General features: G+C 38.7%; 1 protein-coding gene across 1 annotated transcript in view; it reads right to left on the bottom strand.

Annotated features, from left to right (window-relative positions):
• Positions 1-7,800, bottom strand: part of UNC13C (unc-13 homolog C) — a 597,834-nt gene extending 590,034 nt beyond the window's left edge. Inside the window, exons 1-2 of the mRNA XM_065872546.1 lie at positions 7,706-7,800; positions 6,126-6,197 (exon numbers count right to left, since the gene is read on the bottom strand). The gene's annotated coding sequence lies outside the window, so the exon portion shown is untranslated. The remainder of the gene's footprint in view (positions 1-6,125; positions 6,198-7,705) is intronic.
• Positions 7,801-24,003: the final 16,203 nt, after the last annotated feature.

Genomic DNA, 24,003 nt, shown 5'->3' with positions numbered 1-24,003 from the left:
TATTACTCTCATTCTAAAAACAAGAAAACTGAGACTCAAAGACCCTAATGACTTACTTACTCAAGTGGTGGGGCTAGAATATGAACAATATAGGTGTGGTTCCCAAACCATACACAGCACACTGTTCAAGCAGGTTGACGTCAGTTCTATCAGGGAGCACTTCTGCCTTTGGTGAATAGAAGGCGTATTCCATTTGGTGCCCAGCTGAGCTCCAACATACACTATTCATTATGTTAGGGGTGGGGCATGGGATGGAGGCTTAAGCCGGACCGCCTACGGTGAATCCTGGCTATGCTTCAAGCTAGCTGTACACAGTAAGCAAATTGTTTAACCTCTGTGTCCCTCGGCGGACTCATCTGACACATGAGAAAATAACAGTACCAACTCCCTCATGTTGCTGTAAAGATTAAGTAAGAGAGAATTAGAGGAGTGCCTAGAACCACAGAAGTACTCAGAAATGTTAGTTATTATTTGTTTCTACAAATAACGATAAGATCCCAATCTGAGCAGACCTTTCCTCTACCCCCATTTCCTTCCTGACTGTAGGACAGCAAAGAAAGGCCCATTGTAACAAGCCCCTCTCTTAGAGTTTTCATTTAGAGTGCAAACTGCCCAATGTTTTTTCAAGGTAGAGTAAGAATCATACTAATTCTGAAGGCCTGTGAGGAAGATAAAAATGTGTAGTGTTATATACAGTTAAAAGTTATTCCTTTTAAAATGTTACATGCTCTATAGGAGTGGATGAGAAACTTGCAACAATGATTTTATTGTATTTTATTGATTCTAAGCCATGCATATTTTCACATTTCAACGTTTCTGAAACTGGGATTGAGACCACAGATATTTCATATTCCTCACGTATAAACCAGGAATTATATTACCTATGTCCGAGGGGTGTTTGCAAGATGCGTAAGATTATGTGATAATGAGAGTGGACACATCTGTTGCATTTCTCGGTGAGGCATAGTGTTTGGTTTCATTACTATCCACTTTCTTCTTTATCACTCCGTCCCTTACTTCAGCAAAATGTTATTTAAGCCAAAACTCATGAAGGCAGCCAGAGTGTCTTCAGTTCCTTACTTGGCAAGTTGGATTCTAGGTCCAGGTCAATACCACCTTGCAGAAGTCCTCTGATGGCCCAGGCAGGAGTTAATGTGTCCCTCTGTCTGTATCATGAGCCCACTTGGACACCACAGATACATTCTCTGAACCACACACACACCTGTACTACACTGCATTACATGTATTATAGCAATAGCATGAGGTAATATAATCTCTCATTTCTGCATCTGTCTTCCCTAATGGAATGTACCAGGGTGCCTGATATTTAATAGTCGTTTAATTAATTTTCAATGGGAAAAAAAAGCAATGAAGAAATGTACCAATATTTTATGAACTGTCACTGATCTGTTCAACCATAAACAGAACTCGACCTAAATGTTAGTAGGGTGTCAGGGGAGAGGATTTATCCTGTTCTTAATACAAATTTAATACCCTCTTGGATGAAGTAATTATCACACATTCTGAAAAAGTAAGGTTCAAATTTATAAGATATTATTGAATTTCTACAAGAGTTGCCTATACCATAAAATATTTCAGCCAAAAATATGCCTTATGCTAAAATTACACTGAGTATATCTCTAACAAGAAATTATGATTATTGCTGGCAAACTGGTACACTGATCAGATGTCCACATGCCTAATTAATGAAATCTAAAGAGCTCTGCACCTTGGGTGTCCCAATAAAAATCTGTTCACAAAGTATTCTTCATAGATGATTAGGCGCTGCTAGCTTATTTTGCTCATTTTTATGGTTTTCGATCTGTCCAAAAAATTCACTGTAATAGCAAGAGCATATCCTTAAAAGCAATACAATGGGTTAGTAGTCAGTGACAATTTCAGACTGATTTCTAACTAACCAGCAGGCGCATGGAAATGTATTCTATAGCATTAATTATCAGGAAATGCAAATTAAAAACCAAACTGATATACCATTTCATACAGATGAAAATGGATAAAATTTTAAAAGCCGAGTTACATACCACATTCTGGAGAGTATGTAGAGCAACTAGAATTTTTATGCATTAAACAGGACGATGTTAAAGAATATAACCACTTTAAAAACTTTAGCAGTTTTCTTATAGAATTAAACCTACACTTACACTACGGCCCAGCAACTGCATTCCTATGTATTTACCCAAGAGAAATTAAGACATATTTTCTCAAACAAACGTATAAGAATTTCTATGCAGCCTTATTAATAATAGCCAAAAGGTGGGAAAATATCCATTAGGAGGAGAAAGGATACACAAATTACAGTATTTTAAAATAGTGGGACTTCCCTGGTCGTGCAGTGGTTAAGAATCTGTCTGCCAGTGCAGGGGCATGGCTTCGAGCCCTGGTCCGGGAAGATGCTACATGCCACGGAGCAACTAAGCCCATGCGTCACAACTACTGAGCCTGCGCTCTAGAGCCCGCGAGCCACAACTATTGAAGCCCACATGCCTAGAGCCCGTGCTCTGCAACAAGAGAAGCCACCGCAATGAGAAGCCCATGCACCGCAACCAAGAGGAGACCCCGCTCGCTGCAACTAGAGAAAGCCCACGCACAGCGATGAAGACCCAACATAGCCGATAAATAAATAAATAAAAATTTTAAAAATACAATAAAATAGTGGAGCACTAATCGGCAATAAAATCAGAATGAAACACTATTACACGTGAATCTCAAAACGTGCTGAGCGAAGAAGCCAGACAGAAAAGAGTAAATACTCTTCGATTCCTTTTATATTAAGGTCAAAGCAAGACTAATCTATGACAACAGAAACTGAAAATTTGTTGCCTATGAAGGGTGGGGATTGACTTCAAAGAGACATGAGAAAACTTTTGGGGGTGATACAAATGCTCTCTATCTTAATTGGAATAGTAGGTGTGTTCATTTTTTTAAATTCTCTACGTTATAAACTTGAAATCTATGTATTTTACTGTTTATAAATCTCATTCCAGTAAAAAATTATATAAATAAATTAAAATATAGCATGTACTTTGATAATGGAAGTAGCACTTGAGAATCAATTTCCTGGAAAGGTGGAAACTGGTTTAATTGAACTTGGTATGAAAATTAGGACTTTTCTGGTTGCCCCAATTAGACCATGCAGTACTGAAAAATCAGTTGGGCTGTGCACTCAAAGACATAAAAGTCTAAACAGAAAGACATCCTGTTTAGGGAATAAAAGGTCCTTTTGACATCCAGTCTCATCACAAAGGCCAGACTTCAATTCTCATACCTGCTTGGAAATCTAGCTGACACAGAAATGCCTCCGTGACTGAGAACAGATCTAAGTTATCCAGAGATTTAACGTCACCCAGTTGGAACAACTACGATAAGTATTCAGAGAGAGATTTATTTCAGCGCTGAATGTTCACTGAACATCCTATGATACAAGGATGTCTTCCTTCCAAAAGTCGTATCTCCTCCTGTGCTCTTGATTGAATCATCTCTCACCACCTCTAGAATCATGCTCCAGCAACTTCTCTTCCCTTGCTTGTATTTTTTTTTTTACATCTTTACTGGAGTATAACTGCTTTACAATGGTGTGTTAGTTTCCGCTTTATAACAAAGTGAATCCGTTATACATATACAAATGTTCTCATATCTCTTCCCTCTTGCGTCTCCCTCCCTCCCACCCTCCCTATCCCACCCCTCTAGGTGGTCACAAAGCACCGAGCTGATCTCCCTGTGCTATGCGGCTGCTTCCCACTAGCTATCTATTTTATGTTTGGTAGTGTATATATGCCCATGCCACTCTCTCACTTCGTCACAGCTTACCCTTCCCCCTCCCCATACCCTCAAGTCCATTCCCTTGCTTGTATCTTAAACCTCTTTCTCTCTACTGGGTCTATCCAACCCAAGCAATAAGCATGTTTATATTCTACCCTATTGTAAATAGAAAACAAAAGGCAGCCTTCGGCTTTCCTTCAATGTTGTTACCTCCTCAGGCTACTGTACCTTTCTTCTACCTCACAGGAGTCCTGCTGTTTACTCCCTCATGAGTCGGTCATCTTCAACCTCTTGCTGTCCAGTTCCGGCCCCAGAACTCTATTAAAATTTCTCTTTAACTGGGCATATTGGTACAAAACCTTAATCTTCCCTAACCTCTCTGCTGCAGCTGAAACCAGTAACCATTCAGCCTTTCTTTCCACCTCCACGACAATACAGCCTCTCTCTGGATACAGTTATTTTGACCACAGTGGTTACATGATGGAAACTGGGCCAATTAGCTTTTCTATCTTGGGAACTGGGAGTTGGAACATGGAGATTTTGTCAGATCTTTTCAGGCATTTCAACAAGGAAGTGATATAACGTTGTGACCTGACCAATCAACCTTTGATCTTTGGAAAAACTGAGCAGTGAAAACATACTTTCAGAACGACAACAAAAAAAAGCATGCAGACAGGTCATCAAAAGCAGAAATAAGAGACCACAGGGCCACAGAAGGAGCAGATCCTGTGTTTCTGACTGTTCTTTAGGCCTGTGTCTGGGGCCATTATGAGTTTTGTCTAAGGGATTGTGAGACACTAGCATAAATAAGTGTGTGTTCTTCTTTACAAAGAGGCCCTAACAAGGTCCTTCGCTGGTCTCTCTTCCTCTTTTCAGACTTCTTTTATTCCCCTCTCTTCTAACTACCAAATTAGTATGTCTGCATCTAGCTTCTGTTCTCTGCATTAATTTCTGTTTGTTGGTTGATCAGTTTGGTCTGAATGACTATTAACATCTCAAATTCAATATTTAAATTCAATAGTCAACATATTCAAATTCGTCTTCATCCATAAACTACAAAGTTCTCTAAATTTCTTGTACAGTACTAATTAGCAAAACCAACATTCTCTTAGGTGTACAGACTAGAACTCCAGGTTCACCTTTGCTTCCTCTATTTATTTGCCCCAAACTTCTAACTGGTTCTAAATCTTCTGGTCCTAAACTTGACTATTTCTCTCATTATCCACACCTCCTTTCCATTCCAGGAGCTACTGCCTGAGTTCAGGCCCTCATCCATGTTCATTTGAGGTCTTTGCCTTCCTTTATAAAATAAAAATCCACAAAAAATTAAACATTTTTATGGAGGTACTAAAATTTGCCCTCACTGTACTCTAAACAACACTGTACTCTAAAGAATATATTAAAGAAGGGTAAGCTGGGACAAAGTGAGAGAGCGGCATGGACTTATATATACTCCCAAATGTAAAATAGACAGCTAGTGGGGAAGCAGCCGCATAGCACAGGGAGATCAGCTCAGTGCTTTGTGACCGCCTGGAGGGGTGGGATAGGGAGGGTGGGAGGGAGACGCAAGAGAGAGGAGATATGGGGATATATGTATATGTATAGCTGATTCACTTTGTTATACAGCAGAAACTAACACACCACTGTAAAGCAATTATACTCCAATAAAGGTGTTAAAAAAAAGTATATATTAAAGAACATATATTCACTTAATCCTCACCACAGACTTTTACACTTAACTACTGATATGACTTCCTAGCTGTTCTTCTCACCTCGCTGACTGTACATAACTCTAGATGTGTCCTTATTCTGTAGTAAAAGTGAGAATTTTAAATTCTAATGAATGTCATACAGCCTGCCAACAGAGCAAAACTTAGATGCTTACATAATTAGCATCCTCCCTCCCTTCCCCTTTGAGAGTATTAGATTCAGTGCAATTCTCCTCATTCAATGGAACTTCATTCGATTCTAACTTTTGGGTGAAAGTCAATTACCTATGCTTCAGAGCATGTAATCAAAATGGGTGTGGCGATTATAAATTAAAATTAGTGTTTCATTAAAAAGAGGGGCAATTTCATCCTTTTCCTCTATCACAGGGTATATTTGAAGTAAATCTATAAACAAATTATTTCAAACTGCCTAATAGCAAGACATCTTTTAACTTCTCCAGCAAAAATAGAGCACATTCTATATAATAAGCAATACATGCCCCCAATAAAGAATTCAACATAACAAGTTCACTTCTTTAAAAATTTCTTATATTTTTTATTATGGAATACTAAATTATACATGGAAATTCTCTTCAGTTTAAAACTAAAACATGATTAGCATTGGCCAGCTCTTACTTCAAAGAACATCTGGGAATAAGTAATCACCAGAGAAGCAGTTGTTAACTTGATCTATGACAAGTCTAGATGCTGGTATAATTGAGATAAGAAAATAGGAAGAAATTAAGAAGGCAATACAAAAATTTTTATATCTCAAATAACCACAGACGTACAATATATAATGTCTATCGAAATTCAAGTTTTCAAAAACCCTTGTTCACAAATGAAGGTAAGCCTTTCCTCCCTCCCATAAAATTACACTAAGATTCAGTCTCTGGTTGTACCTGTGTTTACCTGGCCCCTTGACTCAGCCCAGACCCTTTCCTTAGGACTTGATGACAGCTAGAAAGAAGAGACTCAGAGCAATGATGTAGGAAATTAGAGAGATGATCTCTGACAACAAGGAACCACAATCTGCTAATTTTTAATACATTTAAAAATATAATCTAAATATAAATTTTAAAAAATTAGTAGTGAGAAAGGCTTCTGAGTAAACTGCTGTGTCATAGAAAAAAGAAGAACACAGAAGGGGTTTCCCAGAGCACATACACTTTCTGTATGTCCTTGATATTAAAATCAAAGTAATCTCGACTATAATATTTGCATTCCAACCTCCCATCCAAGTCTACCCTCAGGATTAAAGGAAAGGTGTGGCAGAGCTGTGGTACGCCACACAAACACCCTCTCCAGGACAAAGTCACTCATTCGCCCAAATGCCAAAGGCACGTAGCTGAGTCACTCTCCGAGAATGGCAGAGGCCAAGGGGTTATTGCCCCTCCTCTGGGTCAGCCCACATGCAATGACTAATTGACATGGGCACCCAAATGCCTAGCCCTCTTGCTTTAACACAGAGCCCATCCTAGGATCAGAAGTTCCTGTAGGATTGGCTGAGGCCTCTGTTGCAAATGCATTGTGGCTCAGCTTCACCCAAAAGAAGCTCTGCACATATATCTCTGGTTCATAGTCTGTTTCCCAGGAAACCTGACTTTAAAAAGTTGGTATGGGTCTTCCCTGGTGGCGCAGTGGTTGAGAGTCCGCCTGCCGATGCAGGGGACACGGGTTCGTGCCCCGGTCCGGGAGGATCCCACATGCCGCGGAGCGGCTGGGCCCGTGAGCCACGGCCGCTGAGCCTGCGCGTCCGGAGCCTGTGCTCCACAACGGGAGAGGCCGCGACAGTGAGAGCCCCCCCCCCCCAAAAAAAAGTTGGTATGAAGGGAGTATGGAGGAAGTAGCTCTAAAATGAGATATTTTACCTGAATCCTCTCTGTTGGACTGGCAATGAGGGCCCAGTCACTGATGCCAGGTAGAAAACTGATAGCCAATGGTGTACCGTGCAGTAGGACAGTTGTTAAAATATTCACTAGTGGTAGACTAGGGTGTGATACCAGAGAAGGAGATGAACTTGTATGTACAACATCTTAAAGTATTTTAGAGGTTGAGGAGAGGAAGTGATCAGCACTGTGAAATAGAATAGCTGTGGCTGGGGCCTCTTAATGCAGTAGAGAAAGACATTGAAAGGCTTAGAGTGATAAGTCAACAATTTAAGGCTAAATGTAAAGACAGCAGACATCCATGTCACCAGATAAAGAAATTCTCACCTCCTGCAGCAGATGCAGAAAAAAGCTGAGCATCAGACCCAGGAATTAATCATAAGAGTGGCAGAGATCCAGAGAATGTTTAATTCTCAACTTAGGCAAGCTGGCTGTGCCAAGGTTGGGGCCTTAATTGGGAAAAAATGGGACTATGAGTCATTTGCTGGGGACATCTGGGTTGATTCACTTGAAACGTTTTAATCCTCAGATTCCCCTGGATCCTCTGAGACTGCAAAAGTGGCCTCTTCCCCCTGTTAGTGGCTAGTGCTCCACCCTTGCTTAAAGACTTGCGAGAAAATCTGTGCACTCTCCATCAAGATCTACCAAAAATACTCCCATGGACCTCCAGACCGATAACTAGGGAAAAGTCATAACATAATCCAGCTGAATAAAACTGGACTCTGTTAAGGGAGCAAAAAGACAATATGTTGAAGAAATTGAAGGACCTCACCAACATATACGCACCAATAGGAACATATAGGAACTGACAGAGTACTTATGAACTGGATTCTGTGAGTACTAGATCCATGTGGAAGCATATAAAGTTAGATAGGGAAGAATTTACTGCTATTGAAGCAATCTTCTATGATATTGAATTTAACACCCGGCAAAGACCATGGGAGACAGTATTAACACAACTTTACGGTGATTCTTGGAGGCTTGGAAAATGTTATGGTCTATACCAAGTAGAAATAGTATAGCACACAGTAGAAAAAGGGTTTGTCAGTCTCAAAGAAGTGGGTGTACTAGAGTAGATATACTATATAAAGCCAAGGAACTGACCAGCCAAAAAATTTTCCATGGGCAAACACATCATTTTTCAATGAGATAAGTAATGCAGTGGTGAGTTTCCCAATGGCATCATTGAGTATCTCAGTGATGACTATCTTCTATAGGCCAGAGATGTTACAGAACTAGGCTCAAATGACAGTAGCAATAATAGGATCCCCCAACAATTTAGGTGAGGTAGTAGCATTGAACTATCAAAAACAAAGTGGGTGAAACTATCATAACAAACCGCAATTGTGGGGTGGCAGCCATGAGGCGACTCAGAGAGAACTATGGAGATGATTAAGAGAATGCAGTTCCTAGAGGCAAGATAGATGCACACCCCTCCACAGATACTGTTTAAATTACATAAGAAAAAAATTATGGATATGTGATTAGAGAATTGAGGACAGCTTCCCCAGTAAGAAGATAAATCTCTTGCCTAGTTTCTGGACCAGAGCCAATACTCAAATCCAGAACCCAGTGACTGAAGGAGAGGCCAGGTCTCCATGAGGTGTGGACCCCACTACTATGACAGATGAATATGGTAATGATTCCCATAGACCTCCAACAAAGGGCCTTACTTGTATAACCACACACTGGGGAAAAGAGAATGTCCAGACACTTTGAGGACTGTGAGACACAGTCTGAGTTGGCATCGATGCTAAGCGAACTGAACCCTCTTTCAGAGTAGGAGCATATGAGAGCAGGTACTAAATGTACTTAGCTCAGCTACGAATCTCAGTGTGTCCACTGGATCCCTGGACTCACCCAGTGATAATTCCTTCAGTCTTAATGCATAAATGGAATGAACACATATGGTAGCTGGCAGAACCTCCGCATTGATTCCTGGGCCTGTGGGATTAGAGCTACCGTAGTGGGGAAGGCGAGTAAATAAAAAACATTATCACATCTTGGGGAATGCAAAGTTTAGTATTACCCTTAAGGATTTAAGTGACGGCTGTCTCCATCCTATCCATATTAAACTCATCTCATTTAGTTCACTAGATTTGCCCCTACAAAACCCAGATAGATCCTAGTGGATGACAGTGAACTACCACAAGCTCAAGAAGTAATCATCCCAGTTGCAGCTGGTGTGCAGATGTGGTATCCTTACTAGAGTAGATTAACATAGCCTCTGATACATGGTATACGGTCATTGAACCAGCAAATTTATTCTCTTCTATCCTGAAAAGGAAAATGGTTCAGATGCAGTTCAAATTCAGGTAGGGCAGTCAAGCACGTACAATCTTGTCCCTGGGCTGTGTTTTCCCATCATGAACCACCATGTGCCACCATTTTCTCACCATGAACCAGGACCTAGACCATCTGCGTATTCTGAACATTACATTGGTCCACTACATGGATGATATCCTGTTAATTGGATCTAGCGAGCAAAACATAACAAGAAGGCCTTGATAAAACACATGAGTTTTCAGAAGTAGTCTAGAGGACACCCTGCTATTCCTTCCAAAGGAAAAAATAAATCAACGCCTCTCACATCCGAAGTGTGGTAGTCTCTTCTGGTTCTGGAAGTAATATAATCCATACTTGAAAATACTACTCTGACTCATAAGCTATATGAAAGACTGACATAGTTCAGACCCTATGAAAAGAGACATCCATGGTGAAAAACTTACCTTGTGGAATTTATGATGAACCCCAACAGGATAATGTTGACCCCTGGATTCTGGAGAAAGGTCATGACCTCTGCAGAGGAGACCTATATACTATTTTTTAAAACTTCTCCATCTGCAGCCGGGTCCAAATATGTATGGAGCACTTGAGCATGTGACATCACTTGACCACGCTGCCAGAACTACCTAACATGAGCTGAGTTCTGTCTCACTCACCAAATCATGAGATTGGGTGAACCCAATAGCAATCCACTGAAAAATGGAAATGGTATATCTGGGATTATCAGACAGGACCAGGGTCACGGGGCACAAGTGAGCTGCATGACACAGACTCTGGACATTCACTACTATTCACCAGTGTCTCTCCCTCAGTGTGTGGGTATACGTATGTGTGAGTGTGCTTACTTCCCTGTTGGAAGATATCCCTTGTTAGTGGCTAAGGGAAGAAGAAAAACATATCTGACCTTAGTGCATGGACAGGTTGTCTAGTACGTGGGTATCTCAATATGTGGATAGTCCACGAAAATGGACTACTGCTACACTATCCCACTCGACATGGCACTGAAGGACAGCAGTGAGGGAAAATCCTCCCAACAGGTAGAATTTGGGGTAGGTTACCTGATCATCCACTTTGTTGGAAAGAGAAGTGGCCCATGGTAAGAATATACGTGGACTCATGAGCAGTGGTGAATTGCTTGCCTGATTTCACAGGACCCTGCAAGAAGAAAAATTGGAAGATCAGGTTCAAAGAAACCTACAGAAGAGGCATGTGGGTGGATTTGAGGGGACGAGCTCAAAGTGTGAAATTTTTGGAGTTGCATGTTATGGCCACCAGAGAGTATTCACCATGGAAGTAGCAATAAATAAGCAAGTAAACAATGATTTGACCAAATGTGGTTGAGATAGAGATTATGCATGGACTCAACAGCATGGGCTCCTACTCACCAAGGCTGAGCTTGGTACTACTGCTGATGAATGCCCAACCCTCCAGCAAGAGAGATCGACGCTGAGTACCTGATACAACGTCTTTCAAGAATATCGACTAGTCACTCGGTAGCGATTGATTACGTTGAACTTCTACTCTGGAAAGGGCAGTGCTGCACTCACTGGAATCAACACAATTCCAGATATAAATTTGCCTTTCTCACCCACGTAATTTCATCTTCGACCAAGGGGACTACTTTAAAGTAGTGGTTGTACAGCCGTGTGCTTACCATGGATTCCACTAGTTCTATGACATACCACATCAAAACCCAGAAACTTCCAGCCTAATAATTTTAATAATAGTAGCCTTTGAAAACACATTTGAAGTGCCAGCTTAAAAATGATACCCTCATGGAGTGGGGTACCATACCACAGAATGCAGTGTATATTCTAAATCCATGACCATCACACGGTATTTTGCCCCCAGTAGATAGAATACATGGGTCTGGAAACCAAGAAGTGGCCCTGCTTATTATCACTCTCAGTGTCCCAGTTGGAATATTTGTACTTCCCATCCCTACAACTTAGGCTTCTCTGATTGTAGAGCATCTGACTCCAAGAGTGGGACTGCTTCTGTTAGGACACACAGTGAAAGAACTATGAAGTTTTAAAATATGGTTTCCATTCGGTCTCTTTAAACTTATGGCAGGAGGAATTGACTCTGATCATTAGGAGAATGTAGGGCCAAAATTACATTATGTAAACAAGGAGGAACACATCTGGCATCCAGAAAAGCCACTGAGGAAACTCTTCACAATCGCCTGCCAGATTTGATGGTAAATGGGTAAGAATGGCAAGATGATTGAGGTCTCAGATCGTTCAGGGATGATAATCTGGGTCACCCCAGGAGGTAAGCCAGCTAGACCAGCAGAAGTGCTAGCCATTGGTAGGAGACACCTAAAATGTGAGGTGTAGGAGGAAGATGATGCGTTGTGGTCTTCAGGGCAGTTGCGATTACTAGGGCTGTAGCTCATTCTAATAACTTTGTTCGTGTAAGCTTCCCCGGGATAATAGACCAGCAAGCTATCCCAGATGGTTAACTTGAGATATGAAGCAAGAGTGTCTGAGAGGCACACAGGGCAGACTATAATGGATGCTAGAGTGTGATACCTTCAGGACCAAGGTACACATCCCCTGAGTCAACCCCTGGAATGGCCCTCAGCTGAAGGGAGTCTTGGTTCCTGGATTGGCACAGACACCAGTTCACAGGTTTCCACAATGTCCCTAAATATGCCCTAGTTTTGATCTTCAGACTATGTGACTCCAGGTCTACAAAATATTTTTTCTTTATTGTCACAATATATCGTAAGTAGCAGAGACAGCTAATGGGTAACAAATATTAATAATAGTAGCTGCCATTTAATATTTGCTTGCTCTGTTCCAGGCACTACGCTGAGTATTTTAAAAGTTATCTCGTTAAATCATGGAAACAATCCTCTAAAAAATGTACTATACTATTCCTGCTGTAGAGAGGCGGAAACCATGGCTTGGCATAATTCAGTACCTTGCCCAACACCACAATTCTAGAAAGTGGTAGTGCCTACATCTGAATACAGAATATGAAATTCCAAAGCCTTCACATTATATAACTTTTTAATATAGATAATTGGCAAAATATAAAAAGTAATACTTATGTCAGGGAGAACATGATTTGAATTTAAACTGCCTGATTATCCATTTAAATATACTACTGAATATACTAAATATAGATGTAGTAAATATTCTACTGAAAAGGCATTGTATTGATATATTGTACAGAAGTTAAGAAATTAATTCGTGATGGATCTTTATTAGAAATTGCATCTCTAAGGTAGATTCTTCATGTCCTAGCTGAGTCCAAATATGGAACACTATTCTAAGTGAAAGGTTTCCTAGCATCTGATAGAGCTCTCAGCCAGATGGTCTGAGCCTCGGAACTGAGGGGCCCAGAAATGCCTAGCCCTAAATATACAAAGTTGTGAAGTGTACATTTTTGGTTCCCAACAACTTGGCCTCATCTTTGTTCACCTTTTCTGCCCCACTGTCTCGAGGCCTCAAGTAGGCAATTACTCAGGTCTTAGCTGATCTACCACAACTTTTGGGAAAGAATCTGATGACTACACATGTTACAAACTGATGCAACCTAACTTATGTACTTTTCTTGGATGTTTGGAAGAATTTTAGACTCACAATTAAAGCATCAGTATTCTGGGGGTAGAAGGATAAGGATTGTATTGTTTTTTGTTTCCATTTTTCCAAACAAAAGAACTTCATGGCCCTGAAATCTTACCAAATAAATAAAAAGTCCTTTGTTACTTCTAACACACCTAGTTTATTTTTCTTTAAACTATTTTTTTTTCATTGCCTACATGTTCACCTTAAATCATTTACACAATAAAAAGAAAACTACAAAGAAAACTTACAATTTTTGCAAGAGGGTATGAGGTAAGAAAGACATGTACATATATCATTACTGAAAAGTTTTAAAAATAAAAGACTCAAATTTTATTACATAACACTTAGGTATGACTCCAATAAACCCCTTATAAACAAATATGAATATCCCAATTGAAGCTAGAGTTCTGTCACCAATTTCATGGCCAGCAGACGGCAAAGCAGTCCCCTGTCCTCCTGCTCTGCAATTAAACTTCCTAATCTTTTGTTGGGTTCTCCTGAAAGCTCTATCATGCTTTATTTATTCTTTATTCATGGTCTCGCTTTCATAGATGATTCTGTGGATACATGAAATAATTATCTACATGTTTAGAATAATTTAAAACATTCCAAATAACTAAGGAAATGAGACACAAAACAGGCATGTTTTAATAGAGAGATGGACAAAAAAAAATTAGAAAAAGAAAAGAATGGAAGGAAGAAGGAAGGGAGGAAGGGAGGCGGAAAGGAAGAATTGGGTTAAGGTGAGGAGGCAGAGACACTCAGAGCTGTCATGGCTTGTTTACCTTCTGGACAAGCTGGTCTGTTCTCCCTTTACGTGTTCTTCCCCAATTAAGTAATCCCTACGTCATTACCCTGCTAGGGATAGTGCTCAGAATCAGAAAGAATCGTGAATATGGTCTTAGACGTTTTAGCCCAATTCTTTCCCTGATTTGCGTATCATGACAGTTCCAGAGTTCTCCACCAAACTGGAGATGCAGGGGTATTACAGTGTTACACGTCTATACCTAGGACAGCTCCTTTTAAAAACAGAGGACAGAGTGACCATGCTGTCATTGTGTTCAAAAAAAGGTCCAGTTATGCATCAATATAAGCAAGTTAATACTTAAAAAGCAAGTAAATCAATGGATTGATACTTGCTTTACAAAGATATTTAGCACAATTTTCCAGAAGACAAAAAGCTAGCTCTCTAGAGAATTTAACGTTGATGTTAGCTTGCAGATACTTTGAAAACCTATATGGTGCATAAATTAAGGAATATCTGAACACATAGTCAGGAATAATCCTCCCTCTAGTTTGTATTGGGGTTGTGTTTGTATTCAACAGTTAAAAAAAATAAAAGAAAGAAAGAGAAAACAGGTTTTATATTGCATAATAAACAAAGCACAAATCCTGTTTGCCAAAGAAGAAATCTATAAATTTAATGGCAAAATAGGTGAAACATGAGGAATTACAGTTTTAATTTAAGACTATTGCCCTGCCCTGCTATCTTTAGGAATTGTTTGGACTAATGATTAATTAATTATTTATTTTTGTGTTTTTCTCCTTGAATTTCTTACCAGGCTATTATTTCAGGCAGGAACCAGAAAGATTACCTAATATGTTTTAACAATTAAGCAGTATTTGTTAATCAGAATTTGTTGACAGTTTTCCAAGACTGTAATTGACGTTGCATAACCTTGCCTTCATTGATAAATGCAAACTGAACCATAGTGTTCAGGTGAGAAATATCTGATCACAATTTTGAGGGAAGTTACTTATTCACCAGATTCCAAAATACTGAACAATATGCTGACATTAAGAAACAGCTCAGTTTATCCTCTAATGTTCTACTCACACCAAGCACGGTACCTGCCTATGTCTTCTCTCCATAATAAGGCTCCAAGCCTCTTCTTTGAAGGACAATTCTTTTTAACCCCAGTACTTGCATGGTGTTTTACACAGAATAGACTACTAGTGAAGATGAAAAAGTAAAAGATATATTCAAGAGGAATCTATTGAGAAAATTAGATTTGAAGTCATAATTTTTAAAAATACTAACAATGTGAAGATATCAGCCCTTTATCCATTCACCCAACAAATATTTATTGAACGCTAGCTATGTGTTGTGACCTGTACTAAGTTGGGGTGCACAATGGTGGGGAAAACACCAACAGTCTCTGACCTCTGTAAGATCAGAATAAGCAGGGAGAATTAATTAAGCAAGCAATAAACAACAGTATTTTCTTTCCAACCCACTTCTACCGAAAAAGTGACTCCTTGATGCCTACTCCATGAAATTCAGACCTCCCCACAGCCCCAATCCTCACCATATATTCTCTGCCAACATATCTCTTTACCTTTTGCTTGAAGAGAATGTACTTTCATTTCCTCATCAGACCGTTACTGCTGCAATGGGGAGTCTTACAATAAATTCCTTCCACCTGTAATTCATACTTAGCCTGCATTCACATTCACGACTTTGGCAGCCTACCCTTAATTCGCTCTTTGTATAATAATTTGGGTTTAAGTTCCCCTCTCCCAACAGATGTAAGAGCTTCTGATGGCAGGTCCTCTACTTATCATCTTCACATTCCTTCTGTAGAGCCTACCAAACTGCCCAAAGCCTTCTTAAATAGCAGCAAAACCAGCTTGCTGTCCTCCCCTCATTACTTTGTTATTTCCTCTTGACCCACAACATTCACTCTGCCTGGAATATTCTCTCTGATCAATAATCATAATCTATATCATTGCCTCTTTTTGAGAGGAGATACCAAGAAAAACTCTTTTAGCCATTATCTTTTATTGTTAATAATCTCAAACACAGGAAATTGCTGTATCGTATCACATCAGAACCATTTTCACTTACTAGGTCTTTCTTTCCTCTGCAAATAATATATGTAAGCATTCTACCAGTTTTGCAGTGAGGATAAAAATGGCACAAGCCTTGCACTCAAGGAGCTCACAGTCCTGTGAAGAATAGAAAAGAAAAGCACTTGAAATTCAGACCTGACTAGATGGTGAGGAAGAGAGGGTTCAGAAAAGCCACGTCATCCGTCCTCTGCACAGGTCACTACACATTAAAACCACACAGACACATCTTGTCTGAAACTCACCTTGCTTCATTTCTGCAAAAGCTGCTCACAGCTCTGTAATTAACCCAGAAGGAATCCCCTAGACTACAAATGTTGTATAGCTTGTCTAATTAGGACAAAGGCAGCCGCTCAAGAGGCAGGATATACATCTCTCAATCAGGAAGATACAAGAGCTGTCCCTCAGGCGGCCTAAGGCATATAGCAAGAAGAGAAAATGTAAACCGTCACCTTGGTGTGCTGAGATTTCTGAAATGTGCATTTTGTGGACATGTTTCGAACCTAAGCTTGACTTTCTCCCGTCGTCTGTGACACTCCTGGCCCCACCTTTTTCCAGAGCCACCTGCTGAGGCCTCAGGACACACAGACTAATTTCAGTAGTAATCTAAGTAAAGTGTAATTAAGATAAAGCTGCTGGTACTCAGAAATATGAAAAGTGTACTGTCTTTCAGGCATGGAGTTAATGTTCTAATTTCCCTTCACGAGAATGCTGGCTTTGAATTGCTTTTCTGGGAAAAGAGATGGATTTTGCATAACAGTAATTTCTTTTCTCTCTCTCTTTATGACCAATTTCTTTCCTCACCAAGACAATGTGTTGAGATCTAAGTCTCTGATCTTGGGACATAATAGTTCCCTCGGTGTTAATAATCAATCTACAAAGGGGTTAACTTACATTCCAAAGGTCATTTCAACTACCTCCCAAACCAAATAACTAGGATCCTAGTTATCCAGACAGCCATCTCCCGTCACTGTGCTATTTAACTAAATAGAAAATGACAATTCATCCAACGTTTCTACTTAACAATTTCAAATAATTAAAAAGTATTAAATAAAGGCCAATTATGATAAGCATAAATTAATATCTTATAATATAGAAAGTGCTAAGGGGAAGCCTTGAGAATCTTCCATGCCATCACAATGAATATATATCATTTTGTACAATATTGCAAATATAAGATATCTTAATGTTTAAATAGTATTATCACGTATACATATCTATTATAGCTATACTGGTTCTAAAGATACTGCAACAAATTAGTTAATTGTTCGCTAGCGTTTGAACTCTCGATGAAAAAGGGGTCACAGTATCTCTCCATTAGATTACAGATTGCTTGGTTTTATCACTCATTAATATTCACAGACATATAGTAACACATCTTTTGCAAGAAAATATGAACAGGCTTTCTTTTTTGGTCCATTTTCAACTGATATTAAGCACTACAGTAAATCATCTGTCCTCAAGCCATTTTAGATAACTGAACTAAGAGCTGGAATCCACAATGAAAAGGGAGACAATATGTGGATTAACTGAGAAACAATTTTAAAATAGGCATCCAGAAATTGTTAAGTACTTTGACAAGTACTCTCTTGGTACTCCTATAGCTTTTTTAAAACCATATCTAGAGTCTTATAATTCTAATTACATTTGATATTTGAAATTTGTGTCACATCTTGTAGACCTTTAAAATTTTCTGCTTTCTAAGAGACAACTTTTCCATTTTCACTGAAGAAAGCTTTATATTCCAAACACAAAAATCAGTAAATATTAGCTTGTGGGTAGGGCCGGAAGGGCAGACAACTGGAACTGACTATGAGAGAAATTAATCCAGGCTTATAGTGTCAAGGGTCTTAAGAGGAAGGTAATATAAAAGCCAGTAACTCTCAAGGAAAACTTACAAAGCCAGCCTCAAGTTTTCTCTCCATAGATTCTAGAGTTGGCCACACTTTGCCGCTCCTAACTGACATTCCTTCCTGTCACCATCATTATGGAGAAATTTAGAGATTTCAAGATCAATCAAAGAATTCAGTACGGGTTTTTCTCAGACTCTTCATTCACTCTTTTGGGGGAAATTTTTCTCCAGTATGAAATGTCACAAGTAAAAACAGCTATGTGTAATCAGCCATACTGCCTCCCATCTTGGAATAAACAGATATTCTAAGAATTCCTTCTAGAAAACTGAAAAAGACCACTGGGAATTCCCTGGACTTTTTTATATAATTGTGTCTATTGCTGAATCCATTGGGAGCTGGATGCCATAAAGCAGAAGCCAGGATGGTAAAGACCAATACTGTGGACACAAGTTGGGTGTACCACAGGACTAAACAGGAGAGAGGTAGACCGCATCCTAGATTATTAGCTGAAGTTAAAAGGGGAAGATTAAGATCAAAGGAAATGAAGGGGGATATGAGGCATAGAGCCAATGAGGAAAGTACTGTTACTAGAAACACCAAACTGAAAAAATAGTACTTAATCTCTGAACCCCTGATCAAGAACAGGAAGACACAACACAGGGAGTTGACCTGGACTTATACTGTGACAAGGTTCTGACCTAGGTAAAGTCAGGCAGGCAACTCCCCTGTTTTTAACTGTTTGTATTCCACCTCTCTTGAAGCTACACTTCTGCCTTTCAGTGTTTATGCTCATGAGCTGCATGGGTACTAGATCCTGACATTTACCTTAGAGTTACTGAGTGTCTCCTAAACTCAGACCTCTAAACACTGAGAATAAATCAGGGTCACTGGTCATAGGCTAATCTCTCTTCTTGTTCTCAGGACTATTTTACAGTGGTAGACTCTTCATGAAACCCATACCTTCTGTAATATAGAAAATAACTAGTATTTGCTGCCTCTTGATACCATGGAAAACACACATAAGAATGTGAGAATCTCAGGGCCTTTGATTTCAAAAAAAATTTGGGTGTCCAAAGCTATTCCAATTTGTTCTAAATGTAATTGCTGAAGAAATTACTACCTTAAGTCACAGTAGAGGTTTGAATATTTCCTTCTGACTTTACTTTTTTGCTGTTATTCCCTACTTTGTATACCAGCCTCTCTCCTTCCCTTACTAGTCTTTTTCTCTAATAACTGATATTACAGAATTCAAATTAAATATAAAAGCAAACAAATTTACTGAGTACCCCCCTTTTATATACAAGTTAGTGAGCAAGTTGAACATAATTACAATTAAGAGTAGCCAGTATTCCTTGGACATTTAATCTATATTATTTATTTAATCTTCATGAAAACTCTATGAAGCAATACTCTTTATGGTGCCATTATTTTCTAGTTGAAAAGTTAAGATGCAGAAATTTCAAGTAACTTGCCAAAGTTTACAGATACTTGATGTGTTTATAGCCTTGCTAGGAATTTTTTTTTCAAGTTACATGCAACAAAATAGGTTTAAACTATAGGTCAAGAACAAAGGTGAAATCTCATGAGAAAGTATATGATGCATTAGTAAATGAATGATGCAAATAATTTAGTACTATGGAATTGTACAAAATTTCAGTATGTGGAAACTCTGAGTAATCTGTTTAATTGGGGCAGAGACTGGGTCAGGGATCAGAAGGTAAAGCTGAAAAAGGCAATCTGGGATGTGCTTGGGAAACGTGTCTTTTTTCCACACTAAGTAGTCGAGGCTTCATTTCATATACAATGTGGTGTCCTTGAAAGTTTCTGAGCAGGGAGTGAGCGACATGTGCCATGGTCAAGGCATTTTTTAGGACAATGAATCTGGCAGTAGTATGCAGAACAGATGCTCAGAGGAGAGGCTTATCACAGACAGAACTGGAAGATTAGAGCAGTATTCTGGTCATAAAGGGATAAGAACTTGAAGGTGGTGACAACAGGGGAAGGAACGAATACATGCCTGGAAATGATATACAGAAGAGAAAAGAAGATTTGATGAGTAATTGAATATGGGTCATGAGGAAGTATAAGGCAGTGACAATGACTTGAGATTTGAGCCTGAGAGACTGAGGAAAAATCAGGAAAAGGAGCTGTTTGGGGGAAAGCAGAGGAGGTGAATCTCTTGACTTTGGTGGGACACCTTAGTGTAATTCCTCTCAATGAGGTAGTACAGGCCACTAAATAAATTCAGCTCACCGAGACAGAGAGCAGACAGAGAGGATCAAGAGAACACTCCAACTCAAGGCTAAGTGGAGGAAGACAGCTATTGATGTTCTGTGTTTATTGTAACCTGTTGTATTTATTCATCAAGCTTTATATGTCTCATTATTTACTATTTGAAAAAAATGTTCTTCACCTACCGTCCAGGAATATTGTGACACTTGATTAGGTATTTAACATGGTCTTCTAATCTTATGGATTGCTTTCTAAGAAGTAACTAGAATTGAATTTTAATTTTTACATATATGAAATTAATTTACATATTTTGCCTCCTGCCAATCAACCTTTTTGGAAATTAAGAAGGAAATATAAATTCTCCTGTTTTCCCTTCAGCCATGAGAGAGCACCACAACCCCCTTCTTTCTAGCATGTTCTCATGAGTATGCCCATCCAGAAGGGAAGACAGCTGGAAAGAGAGAGAGTAAATCTATTCAAACGTTTAAGTAGAGTATGTACACTCACTTTATTTTTAAAACCTCTCAACAAAACTGTTCTATGAACAACTCAAAGTTGTTCTAAGTACCCAAATACCATTTGTTTCTTGTACAAAATGGCAGCATTTCAACATCTATCAAAGCTGCAGCAAATATTTTATGACTCACAAATACAGGGCCTTATACAAAATATGCAGTTACATGAAATATGAATAAGACAATATTTATCATTGCCTAATTGTTTGAAGGAAAACAAGCTGTCGGACTTCTTAAAAGTCCTAAAAGGATTCGTACCACTTTTTCAGCTTATCAGGCAGGTAGATGATATTTATAAGCCGCTAGCCTCAGGAGAAGCAAATTAGAATCAAGTAATTCTGTAGCTACATTTCAAATGGAGTCAAACCTACAGGGTTTGCATTACATAGCTTCTGTAGAATTTCTAAGTCTGAGAACTGAGCCTTCAGGAGCATCAGATAAGTCTTCCATTACAGATGAGGAAACCAAAGCTAGGAAATGACAGCTGGAGGCTGAAACTGGATTTGACCAATACCAGTATTTTCTCCTAGATAGCAAAAAGCAATGGACTCTCGTTAGAATGTGTGCATTAATTCTCTATCTTTATCTGATTAGCAATTTTTACTAAGGAGTTCTGGTAAACAAAGCAGTTGTTTAGGTTTTCTCAGTTATGTGCCACTTCACAGTGACATGATGCAAATCACGTTTGCTCTTCTCCCAGTTTTTCTAGGATCAGGTCAACAGTGCCCTGTCTTAGAAACACGCCTCAGCGATAGTGCCTAAGTCATCAATTCTTCCCACCTGTCAGTACGATAAAAATAGTCATTCCTTTCTGACAGCTTTTCTTTTTCTTTTCTTTTTTTTCCCCTTAGGTATAATAAGCCTGGAAAAGATACTTCTAGAGTAGGTTATTTCAAACTTCTACAATACATAAAACAAAATATTTCCATGCAAAACACTTTTTGTCTATCAACAAGACATGTTGCACCCAGATTTTCAAGAGCCAGAATGCTCAGGAGAAAAAAAAAAAAGTGTTTTATGTAGGAATTGGGCCAATGGAGATTGTCTATTGGGAATAGAGACAGACCAAAGATGAGCTTGTAAAAGTCTAAGGGAAACAAGCTATTTTAGAGAGAAACCCATCTTCTCTGATTACTTTTTTTTAATACTTTGAGAATCCTGACAATTTTGACAAAAAAATTGACCAAAAACTCAACAATTTTTAATGTTGAGTTTATTTCTTACTAACCAGCATTTATATCCACCAAATATTTTAATTCTCTATATAGAAAAAGTAATACAAAATATTCTCCCATATCAAGATTACAATAATTTGTATATGCTGAGGCTAAACTATACAATATAACTAGGATATGCAAAGGATAGGAAACATATATACCCCTAGTATCATTTTCACAAGAGAAAGAGAAATGACTGTGTGTCTTCATTTCTACTTCTCCTCTGGAAGACTTTTGATATTGAGGCTAGAATACCACCTGTCCTCCTAACTCTGCCTTAAAAGACAAGTTGAGCAAGCACTGCTGTGGCATCATTATCTCCATAGAGATTACGGAACTGGGAGCTCAGTCTTCTGCCTGCTCAAAAGCTACAGACTGAGAGGGCTATTAATAAACCCACCCCCCTTTTTTTAAGCTAGAAGGGAATTGGAGCTTAGCCATCCAAGCACAGAAAATTTAAGATCCAGAAGGATTTGTAACAGTAGCAATAATAACAACAGATACAAATGCCTTGATTTTACAAGTATTGTCTGAATGATGTTTTAAATTGTATGGTATCAAACAAGTTGATATTAGGTATAAACCATATCATTAGAAAGTGACTTTCTATCTGTAAAAGTGTGTTTTAGAAATAAATTTGGCATGTATTTTTCAATCCTCAAAATTTCTGGCTGAAAATTTTTTTCTGGTGGGAAGATGATTCTCACGTTTCAAAGATTCTGGAGAAAGTTCTTCCATAGTGAAGAGAATGGGTTGGAAAGAAGGAATAACAGGTGATGGTATTAAAAGTGTAAGACAATGTACAGGGGGCAGAATGCCTCAGAAAACTCACAGTAGGTGTACGAATTGCATTAACCGAGTAGGTCAATAGAAATGAAAGTGCATGGAGTACTGGGAAAAAGATATTTTCATACCAAAAATGTACTGATATTCAAAATCACAGATTTGCCCTAAATCAGCTAAGATGCAAAGGCTACTCTCTTCTCCACTGACCCTTACACACACACACACACACACACACACACACACACACACACACACACTTCATATAATCTGTCTTTGAAAAGGGAATCACCACAGTTGTCATCTGTTTACAATGTTCCACGGGCTTTGAAGCAAGTAGGTCCGTGCATCACACACTTACTTTATTGCTTCAAAGACTAGCCACCACAGAAAGGGGTTAGATGGCCTAGAAAGGGAAACACTTTACTTTGTTAATAATAGGCACATGGAAAGTGGATTCTCTAGGCTTATCTAACACGTTTACCTCATATTTCATGGGGGCATGGATTTACTGAATCACTTGCTAATGACAATTTCTGGAAGAAGTTACCAAGTCTCTATAGTCTAACAACTAATAATCAGATGCTAGGAAATAAACCATACCTGCTTATCCATTTTCAAATCCAAGTCCACAATTCTATTAAAATTACTTTCTCAAAAGAGTTCCATTGTAGTATGAAAAGGTAACTTTGTAAAGGAAAAGTTCAAATATTCTTTTAAATTATCTTAGTTTATTCATTAGTTTGAAAAATAATCATTTAATGGACTCAGTAAAATTACTGTTGTATTGTTGCTATAGTGTTTCATCTACAGATATTATAATGCTCCCCATATTATAAGATGTCAACACAGAAGAAACACACAATTTTTTCCACACCTTACTAATGAACATAAATTCAACTTTTTGTCCATCTTCCAGATCACTCTTCTGGCCCAGGAATTGCCGGTAGTTGCTTACCATGTTTTGATATTGTTATTATAGTAACGTGTGGAATTTCAAAACAACTGATTTCCTCATTTTGCTATATGGCCCAAGTCAGTGCTCCAGACAGCTACGATTTGGCAAAAATGAGATTTTAGTTTTAAAAGAGCAGGGTGGTGATTTACTTTACAATATGCATACATTACAATTTAAATCCCATTTATTTCTATTCCATTTGTACTTTTAAATCATAATAAAGTAGGACCAATAATTAAAAATCAGTGTCCTAGAGCTTTGGCAGGGACCCTCTGTATTAACAAAACACTTAAAAATCTATAAAATACTTTGATATATAAAAAACATAGCAAACTTGATCATTCTCGTTTCTC

The sequence above is a fragment of the Phocoena phocoena genome, chromosome 2 (genome assembly GCF_963924675.1).
Source record: "Phocoena phocoena chromosome 2, mPhoPho1.1, whole genome shotgun sequence".
Lineage (NCBI taxonomy): Eukaryota > Metazoa > Chordata > Mammalia > Artiodactyla > Phocoenidae > Phocoena > Phocoena phocoena.
This window is presented reverse-complemented; position numbering and strand designations above follow the sequence as displayed.